The 24,815-nt window shown below is 39.6% G+C and overlaps 1 protein-coding gene across 4 annotated transcripts in view; it reads left to right on the top strand.

Moving 5' to 3' along the window:
* The window catches only part of PLEKHG1 (pleckstrin homology and RhoGEF domain containing G1), a 301,195-nt gene that overhangs the window by 42,855 nt on the left and 233,525 nt on the right, over positions 1-24,815 (top strand). For all 4 annotated transcript variants that reach the window (XM_044290718.1, XM_044290717.1, XM_044290715.1 and 1 more), the window contains exon 2: positions 8,004-8,154. The gene's annotated coding sequence lies outside the window, so the exon portion shown is untranslated. The remainder of the gene's footprint in view (positions 1-8,003; positions 8,155-24,815) is intronic.

The raw sequence follows: 24,815 nt of genomic DNA, 5'->3' as shown, positions 1-24,815 counted from the left end.
CCCCATTCAACTTCTGGGTCTCTAAATTGTCCACGTGGCCAGAGCTAGCCTTTTATGCCTTGGAGGTGCTGGCCTGCCCGGCAGCCAGCGTTTTGTCTGAACGTGTATTCAGCACGGCAGGGGGCGTCATTACAGACAAACGCAGCCGCCTGTCTACAGCCAATGTGGACAAGCTGACGTTCATAAAAATGAACCAGGCATGGATCCCACAGGACCTGTCCGTCCCTTGTCCAGATTAGACATTAACTACCTCCCCATAACCATATATTATTGGACTCCAGGGCACTTCCTCATTCAATCCTATTTTTATTTTCATTTTACCATTATATTGCGAGGCTACCCAAAGTTGAATGAACCTCTCCTCTGCCTGTGTGCTAGGCCTAAATATATGCCAATGGACTGTTGCAGTGGTGGCTGACATGAAGCCTGATTCTCTGCTATGACATGCAGACTAATTCTCTGCTGACATGAAGCCAGATTGTCTGTTACGGGACCTCTCTCCTCTGCCTGGGTGCTGGGCCTAAATTTATGACAATGGACTGTTACAGTGGTGGCTGACGTGAAGCCTGATTCTCTGCTATGACATGCAGACTGATTCTCTGCTGTCATGAAGCCAGATTGTCTGTTACGGGACCTCTCTGCTCTGCCTGTGTGCTAGGCCTAAATATATGCCAATGGACTGTTGCAGTGGTGGCTAACGTGAAGCCTCATTCTCTGCTATGACATGCAGACTGATTCTCTGCTGACATGAAGCCAGATTCTCTGTTACGGGACCTCTCTCCTCTGCCTGTGTGTGTGCTGGGCCTAAATATATGCCAATGGACTGTTGCAGTGGTGGCTGACGTGAAGCCTCATTCTCTGCTATGACATGCAGACTGATTCTCTGCTGACATGAAGCCAGATTGTCTGTTACGGGACCTCTCTCCTCTGCCTGTGTGCTAGGCCTAAATATATGCCAATGGACTGTTGCAGTGGTGGCTGACGTGAAGCCTCATTCTCTGCTATGACATGCAGACTGATTCTCTGCTGACATGAAGCCAGATTCTCTGTTACGGGACCTCCCTCCTCTGCCTGGGTGCTGGGCCTAAATATATGCCAATGGACTGTTGCAGTGGTGGCTGACGTGAAGCCTCATTCTCTGCTATGACATGCAGACTAATTCTCTGCTGACATGAAGACAGATTCTCTGTTACGGGACCTCTCTCCTCTGCCTGTGTGTGTGCTGGGCCTAAATATATGCCAATGGACTGTTGCAGTGGTGGCTGACGTGAAGCCTCATTCTCTGCTATGACATGCAGACTAATTCTCTGCTGACATGAAGCCAGATTGTCTGTTACGGGACCTCTCTCCTCTGCCTGTGTGCTAGGCCTAAATATATGCCAATGGACTGTTGCAGTGGTGGCTGACGTGAAGCCTGATTCTCTGCTATGACATGCAGACTGATTCTCTGCTGACATGAAGCCAGATCCTCTGTTACGGGACCTCTCTCCTCTGCCTGTGTGTGTGCTGGGCCTAAATATATGCCAATGGACTGTTGCAGTGGTGGCTGACGTGAAGCCTCATTCTCTGCTATGACATGCAGACTGATTCTCTGCTGACATGAAGCCAGATTCTCTGTTACGGGACCTCTCTCCTCTGCCTGTGTGTGTGCTGGGCCTAAATATATGCCAATGGACTGTTGCAGTGGTGGCTGACGTGAAGCCTCATTCTCTGCTATGACATGCAGACTAATTCTCTGCTGACATGAAGACAGATTCTCTGTTACGGGACCTCCCTCCTCTGCCTGGGTGCTGGGCCTAAATATATGCCAATGGACTGTTGCAGTGGTGGCTGACGTGAAGCCTCATTCTCTGCTATGACATGCAGACTAATTCTCTGCTGACATGAAGACAGATTCTCTGTTACGGGACCTCTCTCCTCTGCCTGGGTGCCGGGGCCTAAATATCTGAGAATGGACTGTTCCAGTGGTGGTTTCAAAGGAAAGGACCGGCACTTCGCTGATGTAGATCACAATGTAGATTTATTCAGTCACATATTCAAAATGGCATAGTGACGCGTTTCAGCACAGATGTGCTTTCATCAGACTGCATAAAACATCTTACACTCCAGCTATTTATACATAAATGAAACACAAAGGAACTGACATCATCAAAGAAGCTCCGCCTCCCTCATTAAATAAAATTCGCATATCAAATAATCGCAATGAAAAATTCGCATTGAAAAATTCGCAATTGAAAATTCGCAACTGAAAATTCGCAATTGAAAATTGAAAATTCGCAATTGAAAATTCGCAACTGAAAATTCGCAACTGAAAATTCGCAATTGAAAATTCGCAAAAAACATATCCACTCTATACTGGCGAAGATTTTCAGTCACATAGTCCATTCTTGCAGTGATTAATCACGCTGAAGAAAAAAAGAAATATATTTATCAGATTGCATAAGGCCGAATGCCTTATAGGAAGCAGGACACATTGTACTCACGATTGAGGCCCCTGGGCTCCATTGTCTGAAGACGATGGATCCAGTAAGCCTCCCTTTTCAATAACAATTTATTTCTGTCACCCCCTCGACGGGGTAATGATACACCTTCAATAATCTGATACCTCAACTGCGAGATGTTGTGTTTTTTATCATAAAAATGAAGGGGTATTGGGAGTAATAAATTCTGTTTACGGATAGTAGATTTGTGTTTACTTAGTCTGTCCTTCATTCTCATTGAGGTTTCCCCCACATATAGTAATCCACATGGACATTTAAGAATGTAAACCACAAATCTACTATCACAAGTGAACGTGCCCCTTATTGGAATATTTTCACCTGAGTGAGGGTGGGAGAAACATGAACCCTTTATAACGCTGGAACAATTGACACAGTTTAAACAAGGAAAAGTGCCCCGTCTAGGTGTAGATAAAGTACTCTGTCCTCTTTCTATTTTATTACTTCCCACATCCGCCCGGACTATTTTATCCCTAATATTTTCTGCCCGTTTATAGCATATCATGGGTGGCCTCTGGAACTCTCCTATCCGTGGATAGGACTTAGATAATATGTGCCAATGTTGATTAACAATAGTCCTAAGGCGCTGGGATCAGGGATGGTATTTAATCACTAAGGGGATCCTTGTTTCTTTCTTAGTTCTATCTGGTGGTGTAATCTCAGCTTTATTACGCTGTATTTTCAATAGTGATGAGCGGGAGGTGCCATATTCGATTTCGCGATATTTCGCGAATATTCGAATGAATATTCGTGTTATATTCGTCGAAATCGAATATTCGTAATTATTCCAATTATCGCGAATAATATACGATTTTTTTTCCGCGTATTGCGATTATTTATCTTGATAGTATAAGGCAACGTTCCTATGCTAATTGACTATGGCTAGGCTAATATGTGTATTTTACGAAATTTCGTGATTTGCTCTAACTTCGTCTCTTAGAATATTACGAATATTCTAAAAGACGAAGTTAGAGCAATATTACGAAATTTCGTAAAATACACATATAGATTGTAATTTAGCTAATATACTGCTATAATCCCTTTTTTTGCCTCTTTTTTTTTTTTGCCTCTTCTGAACTTAAGTTTTGTAAAATATGTACACTATTAAAAAATATTACTATAGCAGTATATTAGCTTAAATACAATCTATGTGTATTTTACGAAATTTCGTAATATTGCTCTAACTTCGTCTTTTAGAATATTCGTAATATCCTAAAAGACGAAGTTAGAGCAATATTAAGAACATTTGCAAAAGCCGAAATTGCGATGCGAGTAATATAATACGAAATAATCGCATGAAGATTTCAACTTAGCACTGCTATATTCCATATTCTAGCCTAATATGGAATATAGCTGTGCTAAGTTAGCACTGCTCTATTCCACACTAGGCTAGAATATGGAATATAGCAGTGCTAAGTTGAAATCTTCATGCGATTATTTCGTGTTATATTACTCGCATCGCAACTTGCGAAATTTGCAAATGTTCTTAATATTGCTCTAACTTTGTCTTTTAGAATATTACGAATATTCTAAAAGACGAAGTTAGAGCAATATTACGAAATTTCTAAAAGACGAAGTTAGAGCAATATTACGAAATTTCGTAAAATACACATAGATTGTATTTAAGCTAATATACTGCTATAGTAATATTTTTTAACAGTGTACATATTTTACAAAACTTAAGTTCAGAAGAGGCAAAAAAAATTAGAGGAAAAAAAAAGGGATTATAGCACTATATAAGCTAAATTACAATCTATATGTGTATTTCACGAAATTTCGTAATATTGCTCTAACTTCGTCTTTTAGAATATTCGTAATATTCTAAAAGACGAAGTTAGAGCAATATTAAGAACATTTGCAAATTTCGCAAGTTGCGATGCGAGTAATATAACACGAAATAATCGCATGAAGATTTCAACTTAGCACTGCTATATTCCATATTCTAGCCTAGTGTGGAATAGAGCAGTGCTAACTTAGCACAGCTATATTCCATATTAGGCTAGAATATGGAATATAGCAGTGCTAAGTTGAAATCTTCATGCGATTATTTCGTATTATATTACTCGCATCGCAACTTGCGAAATTTCGTAAAATACATATATAGATTAGATTGTAATTTAGCTAATATGGAATATAGCAGTAAGTTGAAAACGCCACTGACTGGAGCAGCCAGGAAGCCAGGAATCCAAAGGACAGGTAAGAACAACTTTAGAGAAGTGGGAAAGGAAAAAAATATTATAATAAAAAAAAAAAAACGAATATTCGAATTCGCGAATATATAGAACGATATTCTAAATATTCGCGAAATCTCGAAATTGCGATATTCGAGAAAAAAATTCGTAATTCGAATATTCGCGCTCAACACTAATTTTCAATAGATCAGGGGGGTAGCCTCGCTCTCTAAATTTATTGGTCATATCGTCTAATCTTGTTTGACACATATCCCTATCACTAACGATCCGTCTAACCCTCTGGTATTGCCGCCCTGCTTCTTACTAGAATTGTTCCAGTGGTGGGTGACGGGAAGCCAGATTCTCTGCTATGGAACCTCTCTCCAATTGATTTTGGTTAATTTTTATTTATTTAATTTTTATTTTAATTCATTTCCCTATCCACATTTGTTTGCAGGGGATTTACCTACATGTTGCTGCCTTTTGCAGCCCTCTAGCTCTTTCCTGGGCTGTTTTACAGCCTTTTTAGTGCCGAAAAGTTCGGGTCCCCATTGACTTCAATGGGGTTCGGGTTCGGGACGAAGTTCGGATCGGGTTCGGATCCCGAACCCGAACATTTCCGGGATGTTCGGCCGAACTTCTCGAACCCGAACATCCAGGTGTTCGCTCAACTCTAATTATCCACTACCAGTCTGAATGACATTACTGACTACTGTATTAGCAGGGTCAAAGGCTTATCTACATGGAGACTTTTTGAAGCACCAGTTTACAGTTTAACTATTGAGCGACAGCTTTAGTCCACAGGAGTGCAATGTGAAGCATGCATTTCAAAATATGCACCCCAGACTACAGGTATAGCTAGCTTATTGGAAAGTCATGCTACAAAAAGTCTTCTAGCAGCCCCAGTCTCATGCAAATCTGAGTGGATAATACTTCTAGAAGGGAGTATCCCTGTAATATGTCTCCATACCCAGGCGTGAACCTCCAATGAGGCCAGGTGAGGCGACTGCCTCAGGCGGGGAAACTTGGAGATAAGTGGGGGGCGGTGGCAGGGCCATGGGAAATGAGCGCTTCCATTGTGGAAGTTCTCATCTCTCTATAGTCAACTGTATCACAGTATGCCTTTAACAGTAGGACTGGTGGGGGAAACACCATTTCATTTTTCGTCTTAGCCAGGAGAAAGGCTAGATGCATCCCTGTCTATACCATATGCAGTCTATATGGTTTACTAGTATGGAGCTTACAGGAGTTTCTATGTGCTCCCGCACGTCCTCCTGCATGTGACTCTGCCTAACTAGAAAATAGAAATCTGATTATAGTAATGTCATTCATACATCACATCACAAGAGCTGCAGGCTAATTCCCTGATAAGATTGATAGGCTGCAAAATTCTAAATAACAATGGGGGATATTTACTAACGATAGGTTCACATCTGCATTTGGTAACTCCCTTTATAGTGAAAGGGGATGCGGCGGTGGCAAATACAGTAACTCTGGCAGTAACTCTGCCGAAACAGACTACCGAAGTAACTAAACGCAGATGTGAAGCTTCCCTAAGCAAAATGTGCCAAAAATGTGACATACATGCTTTGCACCATACCATTAAAAATGTTTGCATCTCTCAACAGGGGACGTGGCTTAGCGGAAAAGGCATGGCTTAAGATGCACCGTGTGCCAAAATGTTGGCACAAAGTCTACTATCCATTAGCGTCTAAAGATGCACTGAATGCATCATCCTGCCTGAGCCATTTTAAACTAAGCGCATCTAGATGGTCTAGTCTAAGTTTACAGGGCTTATTTATTATTAGTAGTAGGACACTTTTTGGCTTAGTCTTGTAGCAGATTTGGTCAAAAAGGGGTTTTGCGGCCGAATCTTTGACTTTTTCCCTCTCATGCAACTTTTCTGAGCGTGGGCGGGGAAGAAGGCTGGCCAGGAGGCCTGTCTCATTAACCTTATTTCACGCAAGGGAGTTGGCGTAGTGTAAACCATGCCACATGGCCGGCTGCACCATGTGTCAAATTATGTAGAGACCTGGGCCTCTACATAACTTTGCCGCATCCAGCACCAGCGCAGGGGGATTAAGACTGGTGTATAAATCACCTGTCTTAATAAATGACCCCCACAGTGTTTAAACATTAGACAGGATTAGTAAATCTGTGTTTTAAAATGCTGATATATATACAGTGTGTGTATATATATATATATTGAGGAAGGTTCCAGTCTGTGGACTGAAACGTTGTGTTGGTGAATTAAAGTCACATTTATTTTTACTTGTTTGGAGTGCCGTGGAACAATTTTTTATTTTTCAGCATTTTTGGAGTCGGGATCACTTCAACATCTGCGGGCACCCTTCTGCTGTCTTTTGATGAGCGGTGCTGTTCATACTAGCTATTTTTTGCTATATATATATATATATATATATATATATATATCCACATGGGCCAATAAATCACGATTTTCTACTGGAAGTGCTGTCTTCTAAATATATATATACACACACAGAATAATTGTTCCTCCTCATCATGTCACTCGTTGGACTTGCTAGGCAAAACACACATTGTTTAATGCAGTCTTCTGCAATGTTCTCTCCATCCTCTGCTCATCAAAGGCAAACCTATCTACACAGGAAAAACAAGAATGCATGGGGACCCTGGCACGGCAAGGAGTTTCCCATAATTTTTCTATATTCTCACGGTTTACATTAGTGAAAACATAGCTACTTAATTGGGATGTAGATATGTGAAGAGCACAGGATACTTACCGGTATATTGCCACCGATATTGCTGACCACAATCTATGGGGCATATTATTTCATTTAACTAAGGGGTTATAATACAGCTCTATGTACACTATAATGTTTGTGTAAATCAGCTTGTACTTTGTTAAATTAAATTCTGTATGGTCAACATCAGGAGGGGATTTTACTGACCAAGGAAATGCTTTGAGATAGTACCTGGTATTTCCTAAAAATCACTTCTTATACTTATTTTCCCAAAATGGTAATTTAAAATTTCATTGAAGCATGACACATTAACTAAAAAAATAATCAAATTGTCATTCCTTGGTGTAATGTTACTATAAATGTCTTCCTAAAAATAATGTGCCTGGTTGTGGAGAAATATGAACTTCTCAATGCTTACCCTGCAAGCGGGATACATGGTTCACCTAAACTGCGAACTACTGGCTTAAAGGGGACAGATAATAATATTACATCAAGATATTAGTGGTTACGTAATTCCCTTATATCTACATTTATAAATGAAAACTGTATACTTCAAAGTTGGCGCTAAAGATGGAGTCTCCTAAAATACACTTTTGTGTTCCTCAAATCAGGTATTGCCATTGGATGAGAAGCATAGGATGGCCCCAAGAAAATACTGAGACTATAGGCTCGTCTTGAAAAGACTACCTTTTCCAATCTACTTACATCCTCCACCTGGAAAATGCAGACTTTACAACCAACCAGACTTGGCTATATTGGACTGTAAGTATAAGTTCCTTCTTATGAAAAATGGTCAAAACAAGAGATTTGTATGGCTGTGTTGCCATTTAATGAGGGTATCACATACACCAAAGGACACCAGTTTAACTAAAAACCATTCTTCCTGACTCTTCCATACATATGTATAATCTGTTTATCCAAGAATGCATTTGTTATCAATATAGAATGGAGAGTGAAAGACCTCTACACATTAGTGTAAGGCCTCATGCACACGACAGTATTTTTTCACGGTCCACAAAAACGGGGTCCGTAGGTCCGTGATCCGTGACTGTTTTTTCGTCCGTGGGTCTTCCTTGATTTTTGGAGGATCCACGGACATAAAAAATGAAAAAAAAAATCTAAGTCAAGTTTGCCATTGAAATGATAGGAAAAAACGGACACGGATCACGGACACGGCTCACGGACACGGATGACAATCTTGTGTGCATCCGTGATTTTTCACGGACCCATTGACTTGAATGGGTCCGTAAACCGTTGGCCGTGAAAAAAATAGGACCGGTCATATTTTTTTCACGGCCAGGAAACACGGATCACGGATGCGGCTGCCAAACGGTGCATTTTCCGATTTTTCCACGGACCCATTGAAAGTCAATGGGTCCGTGAAAAAAAACGGAAAACGGCACAACGGCCACGGATGCACACAACGGTCGTGTGCATGAGGCCTATGGCTGTAAAATGGCAGGTTTGGCCAACAGTCCAATGTGTGTAGAGAGCTCCCTACTGTTCCCTGTCAGATTATTTCGGGGAAGAGAAGGATTGGGCAAAGTGAATTTTTGATGCACCGTGGGAGAAACCTCTCCATATTCAGCAGCTGCATTTCACTGTATCTTTGTTACCAGATCTAAAATATCAGGGACTGTTAAACAAGAAGGAGAGTTACTGCTTGGCCTTATGGTGGAGCAATGGTGCACCAAATGGAGTGACCCATTTTAGGTTTCAAGTCCCTGCTGTACATGGTGGTATGCTTACTTTAAAACTGATTTTAGAGTGGAAAGACTGCCTTTAAGGCCTCTTTCACACTACAGTATGTTGAATTCAGTGTTTTGCGTTCCGTTTTTCACGGATCCGTTGTTCCGTTTTTTGCTTCCGTTGTGGTTCCGTTTCCGTTCCGTTGTTCCGTTCCGTTTTTCCGTATATGGCATATACAGTATACAGTAATTACATAGAAAAAATTGGGCTGGGCATAACATTTTCAATAGATGGTTCCGCAAAAAACGGAACGGATATGGAAGACATACGGATGCATTTCCGTATGTGTTCCGTTTTTTTTGCAGACCCATTGACTTGAATGGAGCCACGGACCGTGATTTGCGGCCAAATATAGGACATGTTCTATCTTTTCAACGGAACGGAAAAACGGAAATACGGAAACGGAATGCATACGGAACACATTCTGTTTTTTTGCGGAACCATTGAAATGAATGGTTCTGTATACGGACCGTATACGGACCGTATACGGAACGCAAAAAACGGACCGCAAAACGGAAAAAAAAAACGGTAGTGTGAAAGAGGCCTAAGACTGATGAAAGGTCTTTGAGAACTGTGTTTACTCTGCATAAACTTAAGGTGACAATAAACATTACATTCATTTTGCTGGGACTGGACAACAATCTAATGTGTGGAGGGATGTCTCAACTTTCCCATGGTGGCAAATGTCCAAGGATAGAAGGATCAGGCTTTTTGATTTCAACATGCTCAATCTTTTTGTTCTCAAGAGAGGTAAGCCAATGTCACAGCTATCTGGCAGTGGCTTACTCACCTCTCCCCTGTCAAAACACAAGCAAATTTGGCCAAGCATGCATGTGCATAGGGGCATCAGGGGTAACGGCTGTCAAATGCATGTTTGACCAACAGCTATCTAAAAGTATATGGCCAGCTTTTAGTCCTTCACTGTTAAATGTAAAGGACAAAAATCTGAGAATGGATTGTCCAAAGTGGTTAGAGTTTTATAACTAAAACAAAATAGGAACGGCATCTATTACATTTCATTTTAGCAGTATTTAGGCATTTGCTGTGCCGTAAAACCTGGTGTAATATATTCCAGAGACCCTGAAAATATCTCTACATAAACATGACATTCAGACATTCTGGACATAATCTGAGAGTTTCATATATAGCCTAGAGGACTTCTTGATTCTGTAGCCCTCAGAGTCATAACAGCACGGTAACAGTCCTGACCTGGTATATTTATACCACATGAGGGATGGAAAACGCACATAAACTTGCCTCCAGGTGCACAGGATTTGATAAGACAAATGCAATGTTGTACAGCAAAGCTTGAAATCTGAACACATTTTGCCTAAGGATATATTAATTTTGAAACTATGCAAGGAAAAGCAATTTGATGACTTGGTGAGGTCAAGAATAAATCCTTCACTATTACCCTACTGGGATAAAAATAGTTTCAGCATTTTGCTTTCTACTGGATACATCATTTTTCCAGTATTTTTCTTATTTCAGTTTTGCACATTTAATATTCCCTTTCTGCCTGCTTTCTTTAGTCCTTATTGTTATTTTAGTAGGGTAGCCATCATGGCGATCAGCTAGCTTGCCCTGAGTCTAGCTCCATTTCCCAGGCAAAATCTGTATTATTGCTTGCGTTGTGAGCCATTAAGATTGCCATATATATAACACAAGGACAAGTTGAGTTCCACAAAACATAAGTCACTGCTTGATAGCAGCGCTCCACTCTGGCTCATAGAAAGGAGTCCTGGGTGTGCACTCCCCGTATGGTTTCTTTATACCCTAAAAAGAGTCATACTAAATATTGCTCAAAACACAATGTTTTATGTTAACTTGCCCTATAAATCTTTATGTTTATTTCTTGACACTAGAATCCATTTGCATCTCATATCCCATCATTCCTTGACTTAGTTCCAGGGCTCATGAAAATGTCCATACTATGGACCAGTACAATTTCCATTACAATGGCAGCAATGCAGAAGAATATGGAGGTGTTTTTGTTAAAATTCCTGAACTGCTTTATTTTCAATTTTTCTAATTTGACAAAGACTCAGCGAGGACTGGAAGCATTCCTGCTACTTTTCGTTTGTAGAAACCAGCTTCGAAATAGAACCTCAGAATAGAGAAAATAATAACATGAACACCATCTTGGTCCTAAGAAAATACTCCATTGGGTAGAAAAATCACCCAGTAAAAAAACGGAATTTCATAAAAACAATTCTTTATTGTATATCCATAAAAAAAACACTGACACAGTCTCCTGATAAAAATGCAAAAAGTTGCGCGTTTTGGGTTCTTAGTCAAACTTTTTTTAAGCATTTATAAAAAATGGAATAAAGAGCATATTCCTATATATCGTCATCATGTTAGAGAAATCTGATTTCAATGCAAGTACATATGTTTTTGAAAGTCAAGTTCTGAATGTCATGATGCAGTCTTTGACTAGAAAATGCAGTTTATACCAGCACTTAGAATTCCTTAAAGATCCCACCTGGCAAAAATAGCCCTCCATAATCTAAAAGATGGTCCAAGCTATGTATTATGATAAAGGCATTGAAATTAACCAACACAGGTATGGACCATAAAGAGAAAGCTATGGATTATAGGGGGGCTAAGGCCATAATTAAAGTTAATTTCTGCTACCCAATTTTTGTATCCTCTAGCTGCTAATAGAATTGTTGATAGAATTTTGTAACACTTTATTGACAATATGACTGGTTTCTGTCATGTACAGACCAACAAAAATGTCACCAAGGTGACTAAGTCATTGTTATTTTTGATTACAGCTAAATGTGGCTGATGGCAGGTAGCACTTGCTGAGCCAGCACATTTGTACTATGATACAAAGGCCCTCAAATACTGCAGAGAATTTACAGCTGCTGTAACCCAAGACAGCAAGTGTGCAGTCTTGAAAATGTAGACATGACTCACCAATTTCAAGAATCTGAAGCCCTGAAAAAAAAATCTATGTTATGTCAATGTAAAAAAAAATCTACAACTGAGTATAATCGTTAAAGAAAAAATGGTGAAAAAAGCTGTGATTTAATAATAATATTTAAATTCTAAAGCACTAGTACTTCTCACACTGTGTGCAATGTGTTCTCCCTGTTGCTGGGGGACAGTAGCTGTGAGGTTGCCATTGGTCGACTAATGACTTTCCTATTGGGGATTTAGTGGTTGCAGTTACATCCAGGGTGTGGAGCTTGAGGGAGCCCAAATGACCCCTCTGCCTCATGTGAGACCCATCATATAAACAACATCTGACAGCTGGGATGCTCCGTAACAGATTCTGTATCGAGGCCCAGGAGCTTCAAGTTATTCTCAACCATACATGCGGCTGTATGGACAGAATCCGTATTTCCGTCCACAGAAACCTTTATATGATTAAGATGTAATCTGCAAACAGCTCTAGGATAGTAACCGTAGATCCCCTTCAGCTGTTGAAACATACAGAATACTGTATATATAGTCATATAGTTCTAATTTTTTGGGGGCAATCAATATGTATTTGTACCAAAAAATTTATATAAAATTTATATAAAAAAATCAGTCCCTTGTATATTAATTATATCTAGTTTTTCCTGCAAAATTATTTAGCCAATGTACTTTTTATCTAATTAGCTAACACACTGTACACAAGTGTTCTCTTCCTGCTACTTGTGACATGTTGAACAAAGTCCCATTACGTGTGCCTTCCTCATACAGCACACTCGTCACACGCCATGCCTATATTAACCATAAGTTACTGCTCAAACTTGCTTTGTCACGCTTGACCTGTAGATGCTCTAGACCAGTGTTTCTTAGCTCCAGTCTTTACGATTCCTCCAGTATGTCATGTTTATCAGGATTTCCTTAGTATTGAGCGGGTGATATAATTGTTGTCAATGTATCGGGACTTACCATAGGTTTTCATTCTATAGGATATTCTCAAATTATGAGCGGCAGGTTGGCCCTAAGGACTAGAGTTGAGGAACACTGCACTACACTATCCAGTCTACACTTTACCAATACACAATCAGGTACCCTGTCCCAAACATTGACTGCCTCAATATGCCGGTGCAGAGTGATGGCTTTAGGATTCAATGAACCAGAATGGTTCAGGAAGGGGAAGGGGGGGAGTCAAATGCCCCCATCACTTCCCCCATATAAATCTGCCCCTATATCAAATTTCTCAGAAACAGATAGCTAAATAAAATACAATACAGGATAAGAAAAATAGAAAAATAGTATAGGTTACAGTTTTTAGATTTTGTCAAAGGTAATTTGTCTTAAAGATGATTGGAAGTAAAATGAAGAACGCAACTCCTTACTAAACAGATATACACAATGATGACAGTTGTAAAGTGAACCAGCCACACGCTACTGCTATTTCAGATCCAGCCAGGAGATCATTTGCACTGGACATAGCTGATAAGTGTTCCTATTATGCTTCTTTGAACCTTGGCACCCGCCACTAGAACAGCTATGCAGTTATCTGCCAGCTGGTTAGGAAGACCTTTCTCTGGGCTTGGTAAAGTTGGAATATTATCAATATGACCTAGTCTGTCAAGGGAAGATAAATGAAAGATGCTTTCCCTTCTGCAAGGACATGAACTTGGCCTATGCAACAATTGGTTGACCTAGAACTAACCTAATAGCTGTCACTCAGACACAAGCTCAATGTTAACAAGACTGAAGGAACACATATTGGATTGTTCTGCTGTCTTTCATGGTTGTATTGTTCGGCTGTTTTCTATACAGGATTTATACGTTTTTGGTGGCACTTCCATGGCTTAAAGATTTCATTTTTGATGACTAAGCTGTTTTTATATTTGAAAAATGGTAAAGTTTAATTGAAGTATGCCGTGATATAACATGATCAAATACTTTACACAAAATCCATTATGTTCTAAATAGGATGGCAATGCATTTACAGTATAGACTAGGGCCCCACTGCCCATTTTTGTAACCTCTTTTTGTGGTCTCTTAGGCAATATTGGTGGACTTGGTCAGTTTGATGAAATAATTCACTTTTGTTGGAGGTTTCATTAAGTGTCATTGTAAGGCTGGCCATACATATTAGATGTGTATTGGCTGAACTTGCAGATTCTGGCATGGTTAGCTTACCATCTAAGGTTTATGGGGGTTTCCCAACTCTCCCCTGATGGCATATGTCAGAAGAGATTGGGCAGTTGGATTTCTTGGAAAGATAAACCACCGACAGATTTGTACTATTATCTCCATGCAGGCATAGTTATTACTCTACTGTTTTTGTACCAGCCATATTTTACCCAGGTACATGAGATGACAAGGACATCCAAGCATAAGAACCAATGAGTTTCTGCTAGGAGCTGGGTGTGGAGAGAAGGAGGTCATTTAGATAATTGCTTATGTTTCCATGCCCTGTTCATGCCCATAACAGTTAGATGCAGATGCTATTGATGTGTATACAGTATCTCAAAAATTCTAGACCTGTGTGCCAGTTTTTCAACCAGTTCAAGTTGGTTGACCCTACACTGTCATGTTAAAAAAAATGTTTAGCTTGGTGAGGGATAGGGGACAGATGCATTATGAAGTTTTTTTTAGTTAAAAAAAAAAACTGTTGATGGAGATTTGAGGGATGCACATCCAGGGCACAAAGCTCCCGTTCCACCACATTCCAAAGGTGCTCTATTGGGTTGAGATCTGGTGACTGTGGGGGCCATTTTAGTACAGTGAACTCATTGTCATGTTCAAGAAACCAATTTGAAATGATTAGAGCTTTGCGACATGGTGCATTATCCTGCTGGAAGTAGCCATCAGAGAATTGGTACATTGTGGTCATGAAGGGATGGACATGGTCAGAAACAATGCTCAGGTAGGCCATGGCATTTAAACGATGACCAATTGGCACTAAGGGGCCTAAAGTGTGCCCAGAAAATATACCCCACACCATTACACCCCCACCACCAGCCTGCACAGTGGTAACAAGGCATGATGGATACATGTTCTCATTCTGTTTACGCCAAATTCGGACTCTACCATTTGAATGTCTCAACAGAAATCGAGACTCATCAGACCAGGCAACATTTTTCCAGTCTTCAACAGTCCAATTTTGGTGAGCTTGTGTGATTCAGTTTGGAGTTCAGGAGATTGTCTTGACCAGGATCACAACCCTACATGCATTGAAGCAACTGCCATGTGATTGGTTGACTAGATAATCGCATTAATGAGAAATAGAACAGGTGTTCCTAATAATTCTTTAGGTGAGTGTGTATGGCTATGATAACTGATGTGTTCCTGTCTACCATAAATGTCTTAATAACCACATTCAACATAGCATATTTTGACTTACTAGAGCATAACACATACCTATAAATAACACTGGAGCAGGAATATATGCAGTAATTACCCATCTCTTTTGCGCACCTTTATATGAAACATCAAAAATTAAAAATGGCACGGGATTACAAAATAATTGAAACTTTATTCAATATACTAAAATAACATACAGTTAAAAAGTTAATAATTCTAGTATCAAGCATGCCTTGAAGTTACTAACAAACCAGAACAAACCCCAGTTGGATTCAGTATATGTGTACATAATTATTGCACATTGTCCCCAAATCACATTAGCAGCTCAAAATTATAAAGTGCAAGTGCCTTCCAATAAATATGAGAGTGCTAAACAAGTAATCATCTACAGTTTACAAGTATAGGTGGATGTGAAAAGTCAAAATATAAGAAGAAATACCAACAATGATGACACCTCCTCCCGTGCCATTTTTTATTTTTGGTATTTACTAGAGAATAAGAAGCAACACATCTCACAAGGGTCAGTTTTTATTCAAAAGCCTTTAATTTAGCTTTCATTCAAGTGTAAAAAAAGGCATGACTATGCCACACAAAAAGTGCACAAAGATGCGGTCTATAGCAAGCCCACTCCAAAAGGAGAAAATAACTCCCAGGTTCCTTAATCCTTTGAGTCAAACGGCCCTGTGAGGGTCATTCAGTAGCCCTTGTGGAAGCCGCTCTGTGTCCTGGCATCTGCCTAAGCTGCCAGAAGGGGCGAGCAGGGGGTTGTAGGGTGAAAAACATTTCTATACATTGTGAATATATTAGTTTCAGCGCCTTTGTCCTTTGCAGACCATTGAAATGCCTACATGGTCTGCACTGCCAATGTCTTGCAACGATGCAGGCTCTTACAAACTAAAAAAGTGTAAAAATACATTATTGCAGAATGTCTAAAAAGGGGTGCAGCTATAGGGGAAGCAGAAGAAGCAGCTGCACCCAGGAGGAGGACTAAAATATTTTATTGTCAGGGTCCCCTCAACAGTATTATACAATGACATTATATACAGGAAACGGATGGAGTTGCTTGTATGGGGGGGGGGGGGGGGGTTCTGTTCAAAAAGTTGCTGTGGAGCCCAGTCAGTTTTAGCTATGCCACTGATAACAGGTCAATGAAATAAGCTCATAACAACCATTACTAGAGCCACATTTACTATGCTGGCATTTATAAGTAATCGTATCATTTATTCACGCATCATTTTAATAGCCTTTACATATCTATATTTATGTAAATCCTATACTTCTCCTGTGCTTATAAATGCAAATAATTAAATGAAACTTAAATATCCTGGAATTATTACTTTAATCCACATCCCCCAACATAATACTAACCAACTAGCCGTGACTACAATCCACAACTAACTGATTGCCATCAATATGTGGGTTAATTTTCTCATTTTTTTACTCCTGCCTCTCCGGATGCCATGCAGTGAAAACTTTCATTCAGAGTCAGGAAATCACATTTTCTACAACATGTAGTTACTTTCCATATGGTGTGCCAGTGAATGAGACCACTGTTTTACCAGACTGGAAGAAAAGGGAACATTTATTTTATTAAGCTTAATAGTAGACCTCAGTCTGTAACAAAAGCAAGATGCAAGTCTAAGGGCAGGACAGAACTAAACCTCACAGATTGTGTGGATACTCTATATTTATCTATGTTATTACTAAGGGAGAATATTTTATATAATTAGTATTATGGTTTTATGACACACATCATAAACATTTTCCTGATATGCCTGTAAATATTTGTCTTGGTTTGGAACCTGTCATTTATAGAGATGAGCAGTGCTACCAAAGCACAACATATCTCTTTTAGGAAGTTCCTCACTCTGTGCCCACGACCAGCATGGCATTTAAAAAAAGAACATCATGATAGAAACCTCAGATGCTGTAAAAGTTTTAAAAGAATAAGTGTGTTTCATTTATAACTATCAATGATGGACATACATCTGTTTCTCACTCATGAAAACAAGGTTCTGCTGCAGTTAAGATGTGTGTTTTAAAGAATATTGTACCCTATTTTACATGAATTACCATATAAACCGGCCACTGGCCACATACTACCAGATACACCGATATGCATATAGTATATACTGTTTATATATTTTTTTTTAAAGTGTATTAATGGCTGAGATGGGAATACCCATTGTATGCAGTGGTCAGGGGTGGACGAAGTTACAGAAGCAGCCAAGCCAGCTATGATATGTTGCTTTGTTTTCATATCTCCCATTTAAATCTATGGGAGTTATAGAAACAGCATAGGACAAGCCCTGTCATCTGTTTCCATAATTCTGATATAATAATATATTGGCAAAAGCCTATTTAGCATTGTAGGTATGTTCCTCTGTTGATTGGTGCTGTGACTTCTTGCTGAATTAGAGGCAGGCAGAGCCTCTTCATTAAATTAATTTTGGCCTGTTCTCTGTTTATATTGCAGCAGGTCATCCCACACTGTATGAAATACTTATATACTTATTTCTATATTATATGCTTATACGCCTACGTAGTTTGTTTTATCTCTTTAAGGGTTGGCTCACCTACATATCCACAGGATAGGAATGAAGGATTGCTAAGGGTCTCACTCCCAACCTTGGAACGGCCACCCATCACAATAACAGAAGCCCCAAGTTTGTGTGTAAATGGGCAGTAGTGTACATTCATGACCACTACTCCATTCATTTCTATGGGATTGCCGACGATAGCAAAGCATTGGATTGGCTGTCCTACAGAGAGTGAATGGAGTGGTGGTCAGGCATGTGCACTACCACCCCATTCATACAGGAAAATTCATACATGAAACTGGGGGAGTCCTGTTCTCATGATCATTGGTAGTCGGACCTTCAGAGATCATACATTTATAACCTATCCTGTGTATGTGATATATATTGCTTGTGGGACAACCCTTTTAAACTCCAGCAAACATCTAATATATAAAGCTGAATGTATGTATGTATGTATGTATGAGTGTATGTCTGCTAAAGGAATCCACACCGTCGCATTTACAATCACAAAATTTTGCACAGCGGCCTCCTGTGACTCGGGGAACATCATAGACCATGTTTTGAGTGGAAATTTTCATCCCGCGCTTTCAAATTATTTTCCAAAAAATATGCTTAGTAACCTAAGCCAAACTACAGGAGCCATTGTCTGTTGGCTGTTGTGGCAGTTAGCCTGGATATTCATCAGGTTACATATAGCAACCAATCACAGCTCAGCTTCTACTTTGCTACAGGTCATTTATATGCACTCTGATTGGTTGCTATAGGCAATGAAGGACATTCTTAGTATAAGACAGCTTACAGTTAGGTCCATATATATTTGGACAGAGACAACATTTTTCAAATTTTTGTTCTGTATATTACCACAATGGATTTTGAACAAAACAATTCAGATACAGTTGAAGTTCAGACTTTTAGCGTTAATTCAGTGGGTGGAACAAAATGATTGCATAAAAATGTGAGGAGCTAAAGCATTTTTGAAACTCAATCCCTTCATTTAGGGGCTCAAAAGTAATTGGACACATTAAATAATTGTAAATAAATTGTTAATTTCTAATACTTGGTTGAAAAGCTTTTGTTGGCAATGACTGCCTAAAGTCTTGAACTCATGTACATCACCAGACGCTGTGTTTCGTCCTTTTTAATGCTCTGTCAGGCCTTTACTGCAGCGGTTTTCAGTTGCTGTTTGTTTGTGGACCTTTCTGTCTGAAGTTTAGTCTTTAACAAGTGAAATGCTCTATTGGGTTCAGATCAGGGGACTGACTTGGCTATTCAAGAATATTCCACTCCTTTGCTTTAATAAACTCCTGGGTTGCTGTGGCTTTATGTTTTGGGTCATTGTCCATCTGTATTATGAAACGCCGACCAATCAGTTTGGCTACATTTGGCTGGATTTGAGCACACAGTATGTCTCTGAAAATCCCAGAATTCATCCGGCTGCTTCTGTCCTATGTCACATCATCAATAAACACTAGGGACCCAGTGCCACTGGCAGCCATGCATGCCCAAGCCATCACACTGCTTCTGCCGTGTTTTACAGATGATGTGGTATACTTTGGATCATGAGCTATACCATGCCTTCGTCATACTTTTTTCTTTCCATCATTCTGGTAGAGGTCCAATCTAGCTGTCTTATTCTTAAGACTTGAGATAGTGAACCCTCTGTATTTACTTTCATGTAGTCTTCTCTTTATGGTAGATTTGGATATTGATGCGCCTATATCCTGGAGAGTGTTGTTCACTTGGCTGTTGTGAAGGGGTTTCTCTTCACCATGGTAATTATTCTGCAATTATCCACCACTGTTGTCTTCCGTGGGCATCCAGGTATTTTTGCCTTGTTGAGGTCACCAGTGCTTTCTTTCTCAGGATGTACCAAATTGTAGATTTTGCCACTCCTAATAGTGTAGCAATTTCTTGGATAGGATGTTTCACCTGCATGGAGAGCTCCTTTGACCGCATGTTTACTTCTCAGCAAAATCTTCCAAATGCAAGCACCACACCTCAAATCAACTCCATACCTTTTATGTGCTTAATTGAGAATGAAATAATGAAGGAATCGCCCACACATGCCCACAGCTTTTGAGTCAATTGTCCAATTGCTTTTGGTCCCTTTAAAAACTGGGTGCCACATATAAAGGAGCTGAAACTCCTAAACCCTTCATCCAATTTTAATGTGGATACCCTCAAATAAAAGCTAAAAGTCTGGACTTTATGTCCATGTCCATTATATAACTATAACTTGAATATGTTTTAGTAAATAGGTAATAAAAACTAAATTTGTGTCAGTGTCTAAATATATATGGACCTAACTGTATGTGTGAGTTCATATGATTTTGATTGCGCCGCTTAGCCAATGTTGTTGTAGAGGCTGATGTAACTCACATGAGCTTAAGTGTATACTAATTCTGTGGGGTTTTATATACTGTTTACTAGATTAGTAAACCAACATTCAGGCCAGCACAAATGTCCAGAATCCAGACTCTGGAATCCAGACGTGTGAATTCAGCCTAAGCCCTCATTCACACGACCGTGGTGTGTTTTTCAGTCCGCAAATCGCGGATCCGCAAAACACGGATGGCGTCAATGCAAATTGGCACGGACAGTCTTTAATATAAATGCCTATTCTTTTTTTGCGTGGCCACGGAACGGAGCAACGGATGCGGACAGCACACGGAGTGCTGTCCGCATCTTTTGTGGCCCCATTGAAGTGAATGGGTCCGCACCTTAGCCACAAAAACTGCAGCTCGGATGCCGACCCGAACAACGGTCGTGTGCATGAGGCCTAACTCTTACAGCCCTTTCTTTATATTTCTCATTCCTTTTGATTTCTGTGCTGACTTTGGTTGAAAAAACAATCACTAAAACTGCCTCAGAAACAACATATGTGAGCCAAGCCTAAAAGTACTAATACATATTCATCTAAACTTGATCAAAACGGATGATTTCAACCAAAATGATAGTTCGTCGGGTGAAATTTACTAACAAATGATGGTTTTAGCCGACTGATGACAGATCATTGTTGTCTGAAAAGAAGTTCACCGTGTTTGAAATATTTATCTGATGTGTGTCTGGCCAAGTCTGCCAAATGATCATTGAGCAAATGACTGTTTGATCAACTGCTGTTCAACCATCAACTATTCACTTTGAGGAATTTGACTTGTCTCTCATACAACAATTCATTGCTAGATTTACTTTATAGTTCAGATTGGGATCATTTGCTGTACATTATAATCAGGACTCGATCAGTGTTGATGAGGGTCTCTGGACAAAACATTTGGACAGGATTAGAGATCAGCAAATCAATTCTACATTAATCTAATTAGACCTGAATTTCATAAAACGGTTGATCTGAATTTTTGATGATTCTATTCGAATGGATTTTGGAGAGGAGGGACAGAGAAAGAGGGAGAGAGAAAAAAATATATACAAAAATTTATTAAAATGAGACAATAGACAAAAATATGAGTTCTAGGGGACCTCAGTACACAAATTCACACATTTTCAGGTCTATTGGAGCACTTTCCTTACAGGTAGAATCAATTTGGATCTGAATCAAATATGTCTACCAATTCAGTCAAGTCAAACCTAAATCACATTTTTAGTGATTTTCTTACATATTGACAGGATCCCTCCATTTATTTTTTATAATAAACTCTTCTGAACGATAGCATTTATTTGTTGAAATGTTGTCTTGCCCAAGGGACAGTGGAGGCCCCCTCAAGACTTCAGTTAGTAGAGTCTCCGGGGCAGTTACACCATTTGTCCTCTCTATAATCCAGCCCTGATTTTAAATTAACTTCATAAGATATAGAACTGCAGCCAATAGTTATGATTATTGCCATGATACCTTGCATACTGTAGCTGTGGAGAAGGCAATATGTCTTTTAGTGCTGGATCACATAATCATAGAAGTATAATGAAATGAAATTGTATACTTGTATTTGTCATAATGTAGACTGTTATGTCTGTCAAAGAAATGTTACTTTAAATGAATCCATTGTATGTGCATCCATTTACCAAGCTCAATACCATATGTTCTCAATAATGAATTAAACTTGGAAATTTGATAGAGTCATTCCAAAGCAAACAGAAGAGGTCAGGATCAATTGGGCCATAAATATAAAAAGTAATATTTTCTTTTCCCAGATGGCATAATTAACAATAAGACAGTAGTTTAACAGTAGTCTCTTTGTTGAGTTAAAATGGATAGATAGATGGATAGATAGATCGATAGATAGATAGACTAAAATAGAAAGATGCAGCAGCACGATTAATCAAATGAAGAAATAGGGTGCAATCCATCCAAGACTGTTGGTTATGGTTCACTAGATATCCAAACTGAAAAAGAGGCAGCACTCCAAAATAGGTGAAAGGGTGGAGGACCTGCTTTATTCACCCTAAAACGCAACATTTCAGCCTTGCACAATAAGGCTTTTTTCAAGCCTGAGCTCTTGAGAAAAGCCTCATTTTATGTTTTAGGATGAATAAAGCAGTTCCACCACCCTTTCACCTATTTTGGAGTGCTGCCTCTTTTTCAGTTGGGATAGATAGATAGATAGATAGATAGATAGATAGATAGATAGATAGACCAATCAATCATTTGCAGACTTTTCTATATACTGCTATCTTTTCCCAAGAAAACATTTATAGGCTAGATGTTAGCTTACATTTGTGATAATGAAAATAGCAAAACTGGAATCACGATTGGTGGCAGAGGGCTACTTTCTATAAGACAACCTACAATAGTTCTATCTCTTTTAGATTTACTTTCACTCTTATGAGAGACAGGTGAATATATACATATAAACATACAATCAAAAGCTCAAACAATAGCCATACAATTTTGAAGGTATCTCAGATTATTTGCAAAATCATGCCGCTATTGGCCACTGCATGTGAGTTGGATTTTGTCCATGTGAGGCATCTGGACCACTTTTTCTTACCTTTAAAGGACTATAGTTATAGTTGCAGAAGTGAATTAAAGCTTTTTATATATCATTGGTTTCACTTGCATCTTATGATGAATGCCATGAGTTAAGACCAACACTAATGTTATCTTCTTACATCTCTAAAGATGTCATCTTTTCTTTTGAAGTGGAATCCCTCTTTAAAGGGTTTCTGTCAGCAGAATTAACCCTATTAATCTGGATGACATTAGTGATGTGCTAATGTCAGCAGACCCTAACTCTCCTAATCTCATACTTATGGATGCCCCCGTTACTGAACAATTTTAACTTTGATGATATGCTAATTAGCCTCTAGGAGCAGGAGGGGCGTTGCTCTTGCTCCTAGAGGCTCCGTTCACCCACCTCAAGTCCCGCCCTGCCGTCCTTGATTGACAGGGCCAGCGTTCGTCTTCTCCTGCTGGCCTTGTGTGCTGGATAAATCTCGCGCCTACGCAGTCCCAGCACACAGGGCCAGCAGGAGGAGACAAACGCTGCCTGGCTCTGTCAATCAAGAACAGCAGGGCGTGACTTGAAGTGGGCGAACGCAGCCTCTAGGCAGTGTCGGATTGGGCTGTCTAGGGCCCACCACTAAAATGTATATTGGGGGCCCCCCATATGGATACATCCAAATATTACCTGCTCACACAACAGAAGACAGCAGCAGGAAGCTACAAGATCATTAATTATGGGGGTCCCTGAAGCAAATTTGAAAAGGCATGTCCCTGTGGTAGTAAGTCTACTGTGTTATGTGCCATTTTGCAGGTGGTGGGGGCTAGGGGCCCACCTTGCTCAGGGGGCCACCAGGGGATTCACCTGTACCCCTGTGGGCCAGTCCGAGCCTGCCTCTAGATGCAGGAGCAACGCCCCCCTTGCTCTTGGAGGCTAATTAGCATATAATCAAAGTTAAAATTGTACAGTAACGGTGGGCACCCATAAGCATGAGATTAGGAGAGTTAGGGTCTGATGACATTAATTCTGGTGACAGAAACCCTTTAAAAGAAAATGTGTCATCCAAAGTGGTTGTAAATATTAGTGTTGGGCGTGAATATTCGAATCGCGAAAACTAATTGCGAATATTGGCACTTCAAGAATTCATGAATATTTAGAATATAGTGATATATATTTGTATTTTTGAATATTCTAGATTTTGTTTCATCTGAACCCATGATCCCTCCCTGCGTCTTGCTTGTGGGCCAATGAGAAGGCTGCAATGTCTTGGTCTGAGCTTAGCAACATCCCTAGCAACCAATAGGAAAGTTGCCCACCCCTTACTATATAAGAACCTCCCCAGCAGCCATTTTCAGCAGTTTTTTAAAGTTCTGAGAGAAACAGCAGTGTCATTGCTGTGCTCTCTGCTTTCCACTCATTACATTAGATAGATAGTTAGCATATATATATAATACAGATAGTTAGTGGGAGATAGTCAGTGTAGGTTATATCCTGATATAGTGTAGCTGTCCATACATACATGCTACATACATAGTGCTGTAATGTCACAAGTTCACAACAATACATAGTGCACCAATCAGTAATATGTAGTCAGACCTGCTAAAATGTGAAGTTTCACGTATTGCGCCAAAATATTTGCACCATTAGTGCTGATTAGAGAAATTGCTAATATATTGGAGCACTCTATCTGCATATAAAGCCATTTTTACTGTTCTGCCGTGCCAACCATTTTCTCCAGTCTCAGGAAACTTCTAGCGGCTTGGAAAATGTAGCAAAAGTGACCCTGTATTGCGCGCGCATTATGCGAATATTACATTGCTGATTTTCACAATTAAGAAAATAATTCTACAAAATATTAGTGAAATATCGTGAATTCGAATATTGCCCCTGCCGCTCATCACTAGTAAATATAAGACAATGGTACATAGATTTCACATTCAATGAAAATATAACGATTCTTTCTGACTAGTTCTCC

This window comes from Bufo gargarizans, chromosome 4, assembly GCF_014858855.1.
Source record: "Bufo gargarizans isolate SCDJY-AF-19 chromosome 4, ASM1485885v1, whole genome shotgun sequence".
NCBI lineage: Eukaryota > Metazoa > Chordata > Amphibia > Anura > Bufonidae > Bufo > Bufo gargarizans.
Note: the sequence above shows the minus strand (reverse complement) of the source record. Positions and strands in the feature narration are given on the sequence as shown.